At 37.7% G+C, this 14,076-nt stretch overlaps 1 long non-coding RNA gene across 1 annotated transcript; it reads right to left on the minus strand.

Annotated features, from left to right (window-relative positions):
• Positions 1–11,837: 11,837 nt before the first annotated feature.
• On the minus strand, positions 11,838–13,841 carry LOC128134078 (uncharacterized). Its single transcript, XR_008232402.1, has 2 exons — positions 13,246–13,841; positions 11,838–12,260 (listed from the first exon to the last, which is right to left on the minus strand). It is a non-coding gene; the product is annotated as an uncharacterized LOC128134078 (long non-coding RNA).
• Between the last annotated feature and the right edge of the window lie 235 nt (positions 13,842–14,076).

Below are 14,076 nucleotides of genomic sequence, written 5' to 3' on the forward strand. Positions count from 1 at the left end.
TCCTGAAGGTCTTATAACTTCATAATACACTGGAAAGTCGATGCTTTTAAGACATATATGTCCAATACATGTTTATATCTCATTTAGGTCAAAAATTGAAGAAAAGGCATCTAAATTTCATGCAAGGTTCCAAAACTCAACCATTCTCTAGATATGAACTCCAAGACACCCATAAGGCCCTCATAACCCATAAAGTTGCCAACTTTATGGTTTCCATTCATTCAAACTTGCACATCCAAGAATAAAAGTGGGACAAAACTTAGATCTAGCTTCATATAACAATAAAGGTGGAAGCTTTAGCACTTACAATGGTCCAGAAACAATGTTAGGTGATGATGATGATGATGATGATGATGATTCCATGCAAGCCTCAACAAAAGATCACCTTCTTCTTCCAAACCAAGAAAGGATCCAAAATGACCAAGAATCAAGCAAGGATGAAGCATGGGGTTTTTCTGAGGTGAAAGATGGTTTGAGGCTGATAAGAAACCCTAAAATGAGTTTAGATGTGCTTAAATATGAAGGAAACCCTAAAAGATCATGGGCTTGGGCTGCAGATGCTCTCACGTAGTGAGCCTCTATGTCTCACATCGTGAGACCAGTCCCGTACAAAAGTTTCCATATAACCCATCTCACGTCGTGAGCCTCTATGTCTCACGTATTGAGGCTTCTTTTCTTCGAAAATCCAACCTTTTGACTCCTGGAAGACCTAATACGAATCATCCTAGAAAACGATTGTTATATTTGTAGGTATAACGCTTTAATCTTGATGGTTCTTTTAGGTAGATCTAGTTTTGTGTCATGGTTTGACATGTTTTGGTCCCATAATTTGGATCTTGTGAGGTGAAGTTACTCTAGAGCCTTTAAGCCTCATTTTTAGTCATTTGTGAGGTCATTAAGTTGTAAAAATAAAATCTTTCTTGGTATATATCTTCTATGCATAAGTTAGTGGCCTTTTGGTGAAGCTATGAATCTAAGGCTTTGGTTTGGACTCCATTAAGCCATGCAAAGTCATAAAGTCTGGAACTTTATGACTTAAGACATCCCTTTGAATAAGATTTGGGTGTTAGGCTTAAAGTCTTTAGGTATTAAGAAGATTAGATTTGAGTTAGGGTATCAGCGAGGTACGCTAGGCGTACCATCTTGGTATGATGCGTGTAACGGGTTCATCCCGTTAACCCTATCTTCAATCATGATGTACGTTGGACGTATAAGTGTGGTATACGGGGTGTACTCACCAGAAGCCATTATGGGCCTTTTTGGGCTTCGGGTCATTTTAGGTTTGGGCCATGTTTTGTTGGGCCAAGTATGCGAAGGGTTATAGTCTTTTACCCCTTAGCATGATAGAATAAGAGTTGGACCTTTGATTTTGGGTTATTACCCTAATTATTTATTAGGGATGATTTTGGATATGTTCAGTATGAGGAGCCCAGTAGCAGCAGCGCGTGTGTGATTCGGTTATATCTAGATTGAGGTGAGTCTCCTTATTATACTTGTGGGTCGAAGGCACTAATGACGGCCCACTAGAATGTGTTATGTAGAATGCTAGTAATCTTTTTTTTTAAAGAGCCAAAGCTCAGCAAACTTAGTAATCTTTGTGACTCTTGCAATGTATGTTGGGCTGGGACCATGGACATGCATGTAGGGCTAGGCCCATTACATGAGAGGGTTGGGCCCATTATATGTTGGACTAGGCCCATTATATGGCGGGATAGGCCTAAATATATGTTGGGTGGGGCCCATTCATTAGGAAGGGCTAGGCCCATTATTATGGATTGGGCCCAATGTGTAGGATAGGCCCAATGATATGTATGGTATATGGTGCTTTGGGGAACTCATTAAGCTTTGTGCTTACAGTTTTATGGTTATGGTTTCAAGTACTTCCAGTTCGAAAGGGAAGGGCTCGGGGTGACTACACAGCATCCCCCATAGTTTTTATAGTTATGGTTTCAGGTATGTCTAGTTTGTATGGTTTATTGTTTTAAAAATGAAAATTTTTCTATGGATTTTTTGGATGTTACATTATAGTGAATCCTATTAATAGCTGTAACATCCCAAAAACATGATCCAAAAATTTCGTTCTAAATCATTAATAAAACCATAATTATCTTTCAATATATAAAATCATAATTCATATATCAAGTCTCATGTCAAAATATATCAGAGTATAATCATCCCAAGCTAAACAAATGGTGTGTGCACTGCAATCTTCCCGAGCTCCTCTTTTGAAAACTTACACCTGAAACCAAAACTGAAAACTGTAAGCACGAAACTTAGTGAGCTCCCCCAAACTACCACATACCATACGATAACATATAAATCACATATTGGGCCTTGCCCACTGCATCGGTCCGAAGTCCAGAACTGACTAGGGTCTTGCCCACTGCATCAGACCGAAATCCAAAACTAACTAGGGCCTTGCCCTCTGCATCGGACCGAAGTCTGAAACTGACAAGGGCCTTGCCCTCTGCATCAGACCGAAGTCCGAAACTAACTAGGGTCTTGCCCACTGCATCAGACCGAATGAAAGACCCTCACTTTCGTATTTCTGAAAGACCCAAACTTTCATACTTGACATATAGTTACTTCAAAACATGCTACTTGCATATTCATAAAAACAATATTTTACATTGATAAAGAGATTACAAATGACTGGATACAAACCAACTATTACAACGTGTTATATATTACACAACTACCCAGTATACTATACATTTATACTTACATGATCCCTAAATACAAAAGTAATATTACAACTATTCTAAACCTTCCGACAGCATATGACTATATTGGTTACTTATCTCCTGCAAATTTGTTAAACATTGAGAGGGTAAGCGGTGACTCTTAGTGAGTTCAATAATAGATACAACATAACGTTATGCCATATATATACTTCAATATGGTAGAAGCAAAGAGGAACAAGGAACAACAAATGCATATGTGAATCATGTGACAAACTTTCCATATCAATCATTGATTTGATTCAAAGATATACAATCAATGAGACATAACAATTTCGATACTTGATATACGTCAATAAAGCTTTGGCCTAAATGGAACAGAAGACATACAACTTCGGATTAACATTTTGGTAGATTTCAGACTTATAGCCCTGTCTAACCTTCTGCCAATACCATAGAATAGAATTCATTCTCTTACAGAGACATGTTCTACATGGCGAGAGGCTACATACCAGTACCAATGTGAATCTAATTCCTTTCACTGATCACATTGTCAAAGGTATTTATTTGCTATTAAAAATAGCGAATAAAAATAACATGGGAAAATAACCCGGAATAATAACACTGAAAAGCACATAGCACATATAATACATAACATACAATTGTTCCTATATATTAAACTCACCGTGAAATAACCGGGGGCTAAAATATTAATTTGGGCAGCACTATAGCTCTAAATATGACTTTCTTCGTTGAAAACCATGAGTTTTCTTGAAAACCGGGCTCTGTGAAGGTAGAACTTCAAACCGAAAAAATAAATTTCCCGGGATCTTCGGGCACTTCGGGGCGTGTTTCGGGTGTTGAAAATGATTCCAGGGCTTCGGGGGAAGTGGAAGTAGTAGAAATATGAGTTTAGGGGTGAAATGGCTAAATTCCAAAAATCCCCAGGAGGTCTCGCAGCCTCCCTTTTATAGGGTCGAGGTTTGGATCCGAAGCGCAAGGTAGGGAAGACAGCTGGTGCGAAGGTCGGACACACGGTAGGAAAGGCGAGGCTCGGACGAGGCTGCACACGCGTCACTCCTCGGACGCGCCACGGCTTCGGAAGCGAGGAGTCACCGCGACACGCATTGGATTTCTACCGAACCACTTCGGACTCGTCATCAGTATCGAATACGGAGCAGGTGACTCACCGAGATCGGACTTATCCATGAGAGGTTTCTCGAAAATTGTGCCCCGAACTTCTAAAATCCATAACTTTCGCATACTGGCTCCGTTTTTTATGTTCTTTATATGCACGCGTAGGCGGGAATATATTCTACAACTTTCGTTTAGACTTCTTTGGCTAATTTTGACTTTATTTTTAATATTATTATTTTTAACAGACCGGGACTAGAAAATTCGTTAAAATTTCATAACTTTTTAATCTGACATCCGTTTTCGTCAGACTTTTTACCGTTGTACTACTAATGAAGAGACCTTCAATTCTCATTTAGGTTGTGTTGGCTAAAAATCACTCGATTTAAAATTCGAGTTTTTAGTTGTCTACTGCTAAGCTGAAACTTAGAAAAATCATAACTTCCTCATACGAAGTCAGATTCTGGCGTTCTTTTTATCGAACTTCTCAGTTTAAAGAATACTACGACTTTCATTTATATTATTAAGGCTAAAAAGTAGTTTATCAAAAACTCACTTTTACTTCATTCGACGCCGTGCCGGTTTTGTCGCGGATCTTCGATTGATCATAACTTCTTCGTTATAACTCGGATTTCGATGAGGTTTTCGCCTAAATGTTTCTAACGAGAATATCTACAACTTTCAATAATAAAATTTTACTTATTTCAAATTTTATATTTTCGTTAAATTTTACCATTTGACATTTGATTGGAATCTCATAAGACTTCTAATACGTTCTGAATGATTCTAAGCATAGTTTTACTTTATTTCTAGTAAAAACCATCTGTTAGAACTCAACATTCAAATTCACATAATATTTCGTAATATTATTCACTTTTATAATTTACAATACACGATAACTGAACGTGTATGTTACAAATACCTCCTCCTTTTGAGGATTTCGTCGCCGAAATTACATCGATTAAAATAAATGGAGATATTTTCCTCTTATCTCATTATTATTTTCCCAAGTATAGTTTGGACCTCGATGGTGTTTCCACTTGACAAGCACCAACTCTACTTCTTTATTACGTAGATTAGTTGTTCCTTCATTCACGATCTCTTCAAGCTCTTCTACATATCTTAACTTATTATCCAATTTCACCTCGGATAATGGAACTGTCTCATCATTGATGCTCAAGCATTTGCGCAGATAGCTCACATGAAACACATCATGAATACCTGCCAAATCTTTCGGCAATTCCAAGCGGTATGCTTGTTTACCAACTCTCTGGATGATTTTGAAAGGACCAATAAATCTAGAGCTTAGGTTTCCTTTCTTCCTCAAATTTCATAATACCTTTCCACGGGGTTACCTTCAGTATCACCCACTTGGAATTCTATGGATCGTCTCCTCCATTTCTACACAGGATTTTTGTCGATCATGGGCTGCTTTCATTCTTTCCCGTATAATTTGAATCTTTTCGGTGGTGTCTTGAATCATTTCAGGGCCTCCAAGGATCTTCTGTCCTATGTCTCGCAAACATAATGGCGTACGACATTTACGACCATATAATGCTTCATATGGTGTCATTTTGATTAAAGTGTAGTAACTGTTATTATATGAAAATTCGACAAGAGGTAAGTATTTATCCTAGTTACCACTGAACTCCAATACACATGCACGAAGCATATCTTCTACTGTTTAGATCGTTCTCTCCGTTTGACTATCTGTCTAGGGATGATAAGTTGTGCTGAGAGCAACTCGAGATCCCAATTCACGTTTCATACTCACCCAAAAGTGAGAAGTGAAGCGAGTATCACGATCGGAAATAATCTTTAGTGGCACACCAGGTCTCGCAGTGATTTCGTCTAAGTAAACTGTGTGTATTTCTCCATTAGAACCGTTGTACGTATGGCGATAAAATATGCACTCATAGTCAGCTGGTCGACAATTACCCAAATGCTATTATTCTATATAGCAGTCTTTGACAATTAGAGTAGCACCATGCATAAGGTCAATCCAGAATTCTACTTGCCTATTCGGGGTAGTCCAGGCAATTCGTCGGGAAGATCATCAAGATTTTCATTAATAATGGAAACATCATTTACAATTTTCTTCCCATTTCTTGAGATATCAACTACATTAGCCGGATAAGTAGAATATCCCTTCGATATAAATTTACGAGTTTGTAAGAAAGAAGTTATTATTTTCAAAGTAGACATAAATAGAATCCTCTTCTTCGATAAGGATGCATACTATCTCTTCGTAGCACAAGAGTTTTGCGTGGTTCTTTGATAACCAATCCATGCCGAGAACAATATCAAAGTTGGGCAAGGAGATAGGAATTAGGTTAGCAAGAAGATTATAACCTTCAATTCCTATGACACTATCCTTATAGACTTTATCAGCAAGTAATGATATACTTCCTATGTTATCTATATGAAATGATTGGACAATTGCATAACAAGCAATTTGAAAAAAAATGTGTGAATTTATAAGGCACGAAAGAATCTGAGGCATCAAAATCAAATAAGATGTGAGCGGATCTAGAGTTTACGAGAAAATTACTAGTCACAACATTCGAGTTCTAACTTACTTCTTCTGTGGTAATCTAAAATGTATGATATTTAACTTTTGGTTTGCCAAACGATTGTCAAACTCTTCAAACTTCTTAGTTACTAGCGGTGCTCAAACCTGCACCCTCTCATCATTCTCTAGTGGGCCTTCGATCCTAACCTTTGAGTTAAAACTCAATTCTCATTGTAGACTCCTGCTCCTTCTTGGTTTATAGACTAAACCCAAGATAAGGTCTTTACTTTTGCTATAACAACTCGAATGGTCATATTCTAATGACCTTTGATTTTATAATGCACAAGACATATAATGAACCAAACTCTTGTATTAGAATCAGATCGAATAAATCGAGTTGGTGGAATAGAGAAAACAAAAAGAGTTTGATCAGCATGTGGATGCTTCGGAACAGAAAGAATAGCACCATGTATCTCTAATTCGTGCTTTCAGACATACACATCAGTTTTGTCAAATGACAGAATATTTCGATTGATTACGAAATCACGGATTTCATACTGTAGTCCTTCCATGAATAACTAAATTCTTCATCGCCTTCATAATAGGTAACATCTCTAGTTAATGGTTGCTCAATTTTTTAATGAAGATCGTTATATTTCTATCGACCATCTCCTTCTTGACTGAAATTTCATGATTACTCGAACATGGCTTTCTAAACCAATCAACTTTATCTTTGTAGATTTATATTAATCGGACTCCACTCTTTATGAAATTAAGATTTGAACAATAATTATCTTCTTAGTCATTACCGAAACGAAGGTAACGACACTCATGAATAAAACGGAATCATTTACTAGCTTCATTGTAACCTTGTGACTTTCCCTGATCCAAGAGTGAGTCATATGCTTCCAATAGTATAGGTCTCTACTACCATTTACACCTACTCATACTTGTCCCAAGTATTGTCTCGCAGTTTTCCAAGTCACCATTCAAAATCACAAAACAACTTATCACACATGAATGTGTTCAAACAAATACATACAACAATTTCTCCTAGACTCAACTAGGGTTTTCGCGTTTCTATCAAACATATCTTGTATTACTTATACTCGTCTTCTAAAATTTTTATCACGCATATGCTCGATCTAGCATATTCTAATGCTTTTTTCATAGGTCGATAGAATTTTACTTCCAAATCTTCATATAAATTCTTTCTCGGGTAGTGTCTACTCTACAAGACATACTACACCCAAAATTTACTCTAGCAGTGTAGAGACAAACGGTCTTCAACTACTTGCATCATATTTTAACTTATGTAATTCACCATGCACCTTTGTTCATTTCATTATCCTTCCATGACATCGTTATTCTTGTATCTGAGTAAGTCTAAGTCTACTTCATAGGAGTCTGTCTTAAGAAGTTTGCATTATAGCTGCATCTCAGCAAGCTCTACTAGCTTCAACTTGGTTCTCTGTCATTCCTAACTACAACATTTCTTCTCATACAATACTATGGGTGTATTGTTTCTTCAACTAAGCATTCTACCTTACTTAAACAAGTAGGTTACGTAACCTTTTATTACTAAATGACTTAATTCACCATCCTAATCATGTATGTTAAAGTTGGCTTAACACACAATGGAACTTCCATAAGGATGTGATAGAAGTTAATCATCATTCAGTATTATTAAATACTAAGTCTGAGCATCCTGTATAGAGTTACTACTTGAACTACATACTACATCACAAAGTCTTGGCCTATTGAGTCTGAAAAACTTCATTAGCCTTTCCTTTGATCTTCATTTAATTCTTCTAAATCTTATACCACATTAATTTCAATATTGTTGATGTATTTATCACCATCTTCGGTTCTTCCGATTTTATAAACAATCACTACTTTAATCTGGACAACGGTGGAATAACTTCATGGATTTGTACCAACACATTTATCTCGCCCAAATGTGTTTCAAACGTACATCATTCTTCTAAAGATGTTATTATTTCATCAAATTTATACTTTGAATGTACAACACCACTCTATTGGTATTAATACACTATTTACGATTTCACTTGGTAAATATTATTTTACGATATCCCTCGATCGTGTATCTACAAACTTATCGATGTCGACTATTATAAGTCTCTTTATCACTTCGAAAAGTTTCATGTAAATTCTAATACAAAAATTCTTAGAATTCTAAACATAAAATTTTCTCTTCTAAATCAAGGTCGACAACAGACCATAAACTTTCTTAAATAATAGCAATAAGGCAAGCAACCTAAGGCATGCTATATTCATTTATCATTTAGCACATATTAGAATATAAGGCATATCTCCTCTTAATATTCTAGTGTTTGTTTCCATTTAGGTATTCAACCTAAGTATACCAGATACACATCATATCATCTTCACATAACAATTTATGTTTAAGTCTAGAAATTCTCAAAATTCCTAGTTCACTTAAACTAATTTTCTGAAAATTTTGGAGTAACTTAATATCTTAGAATACTAGGGTTTATCACTACCCAATACCCCACTTAAGTATTTCCTATGGTTTGTATCCATATAATCCTAATGAATCCGTTCATATATTGAACTTCCAACAGTTTATGTCTAAATACCAATCCATGGTATTTAGTTCACTTAAACCACTGCTCTGATACCATGATTAAAAGACCCTCACTTTCGTATTTCTGAAAGACCCAAACTTTCATACTTGACATATAGTTACTTCAAAACATGCTACTTGCATATTCATAAAAACAATATTTTACATTGATAAAGAGATTACAAATGACTGGATACAAACCAACTATTACAACGTGTTATATATTACACAACTACCCAGTATACTATACATTTATACTTACATGATCCCTAAATACAAAAGTAATATTACAACTATTCTAAACCTTCCGACAGTATATGACTATACTGGTTACTTATCTCCTACAAATTTGTTAAACATTGAGAGGGTAAGCGGTGACTCTTAGTGAGTTCAATAATAGATACAATATAACGTTATGCCATATATATACTTCAATATGGCAGAAGCAAAGAGGAACAAGGAACAACAAATGCATATGTGAATCATGTGACAAACTTTCCATATCAATCATTGATTTGATTCAAAGATATACAATCAATGAGACATAACAATTTCGATACTTGATATACGTCAATAAAGCTTTGGCCTAAATGGAACATAAGACATACAACTTCGGATTAACATTTTGGTAGATTTCAGACTTATAGCCCTGTCTAACCTTCTGCCAATACCATAGAATAGAATTCATTCTCTTACAGAGACATGTTCTACATGGCGAGAGGCTACATACCAGTACCAATGTGAATCTAATTCCTTTCACTGATCACATTGTCAAAGGTATTTATTTGCTATTAAAAATAGCGAATAAAAATAACATGGGAAAATAACCCGGAATAATAACACTGAAAAGCACATAGCACATATAATACATAACATACAATTGTTCTTATATATTAAACTCACCATGAAATAACCAGGGGCTAAAATATTAATTTGGGCAGCACTTTGGCTCTAAATATGACTTTCTTCATTGAAAACTGAGAGTTTTCTTGATAACCTGGCTCTGCGAAGGTAGAGTTGTTGGATAAGGTGTCTAAGTCCATAACTATTTTTGGTATGTACTTGACCCGACCTGGCATTGTCCATTTGGGTTGCATGATACCATGCATTGGATAAACTAAATGAGAGAAATAACACTTATGGTTTATTAATATATTATAAGTTCTAATATATTAATAATATTATTTAATTAGTTTGATCAAGAATTAATCTAGAATTAATTAAGTGATCAAAAGATAATTAATTAAATATATGGGTTGATTATGTAAATCATCCATAATTTATATAGTGGGCTAAGAGGCTCCATGGATTATCAAGTTGGGTTCCACCCATAGGATGCTCCATGGAGTTAATCCATGGATCATGGAAATGAAGAGTCATGTTACATTCGGGTTTACCTAATGCAACACACTATATAAAGCTCACGTTTCTCCCAAAATCGGCTTACACAAGCATACTTGAGGGAAAGAGCCGATTTTTGAGTGTTATACTTTCTCTCCAAGTTTACTCTATAGAATTTGGTGTTGTGTGAAGCATTTGAGACATCACACTTGGGGTGCTAGGCTCACAAGGTTTCAAGGAATCAAAATCAACAAGAAGGTATGTTATTCTGTCTTTCATTTAAGGTTAAATGTTCCCCATGTATGCTAGATAGGATCATGAACCTTGGAAATCAATTTTGCATGAATCTTAGACAAACATAGATCCAAGGTTTATTAGGGTTGCATGTACACTTAGGAAGTGTTAGAATGCTCAAAACCCATCAAGAGCTTCAAACCGAAAAAATAAATTTCTTGGGGTCTTTGGACACTTCAGGGCATGTTTCCGGTGTTGAAAATGATTCTGGGGCATCGGGGGAAGTAGAAGTAGCAGAATATGAGTTTAGGGGTGAAAAATGGCTAAATTCCAAAAATCCCCGGGAGGTCTCACAGACTCCCTTTTATAGGGCCGAGGTTCGGATCCGAAGCGCGAGGTAGGGAAGACAACTGGTGCGAAGGTCGGACACGCGGCAGGAAAGGCGAGGCTCAGACGAGGTTGCACACGCGTCGCTTCTCGGACGTGCCACAGATTCAGACTCGTCATCAGTATCGGATACGGGGCAGGTGACTCACCGAGATCGGACTTATCCATGTGAGGTTTCTCGGAAATTGTGCCCTAAACTTCTAAAATCCATAACTTTCGCATACAGGCTCCATTTTTGACGTTCTTTATATACACACATAGGCGGGAATATATTCTACAACTTTCATTTAGACTTCGTCGGCTAACTTTGAATTTATTTTTAATATTATTATTTTTAACAGACTGGGACTAGAAAATCCGTTAAAATTTCATAACTTCTTAATCCGACATCCGTTTTCATCAGACTTTTTACCGTTGTACTACTAATGACGAAACCTTCAATTCTCGTTTAGGTTGTGTCGGCTTAAAATCACTCGATCTAAAATTCGAGTTTTTAGTTGTCTATTGTTAAGCTGAAACTTTAAAAAAATCATAACTTTCTCATACGAAGTCAGATTTTGGCGTTCTTTTTATCGAACTTCTCGGTTTAAAGAATACTACGACTTTCATTTATATTACTAAGGCTAAAAAGTAGTTTATCAAAAACTCACTTTTTACGTCATTCGGCGTCGTGCCGGTTTTGTCGCGGGTCTTCGATTGATCATAACTTCTTCGTTATAGCTCAGATTTCGATGAGGTTTTCGCCTAAATGTTTCTAACGAGATTATCTACAACTTTCAATAATAAAATTTTACTTATTTCAAATTTTATATTTTTATTAAATTTCACCATTTGACATTTGATTGGAATCTCATAAGACTTCCAATACTTTCTGAATGATTTTAAGCATAGTTTTACTTCATTTTTAGTAAAAACCATCTTTTAGAACTCAACATTCAAATTCACATAATATTTCGTAATATTATTCACTTTTATACTTTACAATACACGATAACTGAACGTGTATGTTACACCGAAGTCCGGAACTAACTAGGGCATTACCCAGTGCATCGGACCGAAGTCTGGAACTGACTGAACATAGCATATCATAATCATAACGTATAACAATAACACATATAATGCATACTGCATCGGACCGCAGTCTGGAACACATAACACATAGACATGCCTGAATTACAAAGACATCAAGCATACTAAAATACTTCTCGGGACCACCCCGACATCGGACCGCAGTCCGGAACTACTGCTATCTAAACGGGCCGGCATTGTGGCCGTAGACCCGTTCCTACTGGAAGGAAATTCACCTCTCACTGCTGAAGTCCTGATGACAAAACCCTAGCTGCTGGATGACAGATTCCCGAATCTATCAACATCAAAATAGCACCCAATTAATAATTAGGTTCCCACACATAACCATATGTACATACTTGGGATAAATACTGCTTTACCCCTAACTTGGCTTGATTCAAGCCCAAGGCCCAATCTAAAGGCCCAAAAGTCCAACTATGACTCAAAGACCAACATATGGCCCAATTTTCCAAATTGGACCCAAACCTTTACATGGTCTCATCTAAGGCCCAATTGTTCAGTCCAGTCCAACATGTCTCTATCTAAGGGCCCAATATCATACAACCATCTAGGCCCAAACTATGGCCCGTCTATGGCCCAATTTTCCAAATTGGGCCCAAAACCTCCTATAGGCCCTACCCTAAAGCCCATCTAATTGTTCTAGTCCACATGATCATTCTCGGATGGCCCATTATTGGCCCAATTACCAAAACCCAATAGAAAGGCCCAACTTAAGGCCCAAGTGAAATTAAGGTTTCACATAAAATGACGATTATGGTTAAGTATTTCTCACTTAACCCATTAAGGGCTTAATCCATAAATTCCTTTACTCTGCTAGATAAATCATATGGTGTAGTTGGGCTTAATAGACCATCCAATCCCCAAAGCCCAAATGTGGGTCCAAATAAGTCCAAGGCCCAAAGTATCAAGAATTAAGGTTTTCTAAACCCTAATTAGGGTTTCCCACCCAAACATGGCCCAAAACTAATCTTTAAGCCCATTAGGGTTTTACTAGTGGGGCACCACCCACTACCACCTCGGGTAGTGGTGGTCAATGGCGGCTCACGGCGGTGGCCACCACCTTACGATGGTGGTTATGGTTCTTTTCATTTCATCTTTTGCTAATTACAATTACAAGTTTTACTCCAAAACTAACACACACTAACTAAGCTAACTACACACACAGACACCCTAGTGGTGGCCGACGGTGGCTTGTGGTGGCGGTGGCTTTTCCCGAGGATTCCGACTAAGCAAATCACACACTACCACAGAAAACACACCCACACATAAGTCTTGCTCGGAACAGGAGCACCTCCCTCTCTTGGTGGCGTTTGGCAGCGGCAGTGCGCACATGACGGAGGCAACAGCGGTGGAAGGAGGCGGAGAAGGCTTTGCAGATCGACCGGTACATGGGAGCAGCGAGCTAGCTGGTTGCTGCTGGCTTCACGCATAAGGGAAAGAGAAAGAATCTTTGTAACATCCAGCTCCGATCTCAGCCTCCCTTCACGCCGGAGTGACAGTAGCGACAACAGCAAGGCGGAAAAGGTGAAGTAGCAGCGCCTGGAGGCTGGCCTCTACTCCTCGTCACTCTTCAATGTTGTCAGCGACAAGGACGCTTGATGACGACGATAAAGCGGTGGTGGAACCGAGCTGTCGGACTCGCTGCTGCACCGGCGGCTGATGAGGATGGGTTCCCATGGTGATGGCGGCTACCGGGAGGCTCCGAATAGGTGGCTCGACTGGTCGGGGAAACTATTGTAACGGGTGGCGGTGGTCCCTCCGACTCCAACAATCACGGTGGTCGCCAGTGGTGAGGATGACCTCGAGGCTGGTGCGACGCCGGTAATGGGAGAAGGGAAGAATGTCGGCTGTAATAGTTCTTAGGGTCAGGGTTTCCAATGAAATAAGGATACATATATACCCGCCCATATGACATCTTTACCATAATTACAATTATGATCCCTCCCATGAGATCTTTTCATTGTAATCCATTATTTACCCTTTTACCCCTGATTCTATGATTTCCTTTCATAATAAATCCCTAAATTACCAATAAACCCTTAAGCCTTCAAATATTTTCAATTTAAGTCCCGAACATACTCTTTTAACCC

Source organism: Lactuca sativa, chromosome 5 (assembly GCF_002870075.4).
Source record: "Lactuca sativa cultivar Salinas chromosome 5, Lsat_Salinas_v11, whole genome shotgun sequence".
Taxonomy (NCBI): Eukaryota; Viridiplantae; Streptophyta; class Magnoliopsida; order Asterales; family Asteraceae; genus Lactuca; species Lactuca sativa.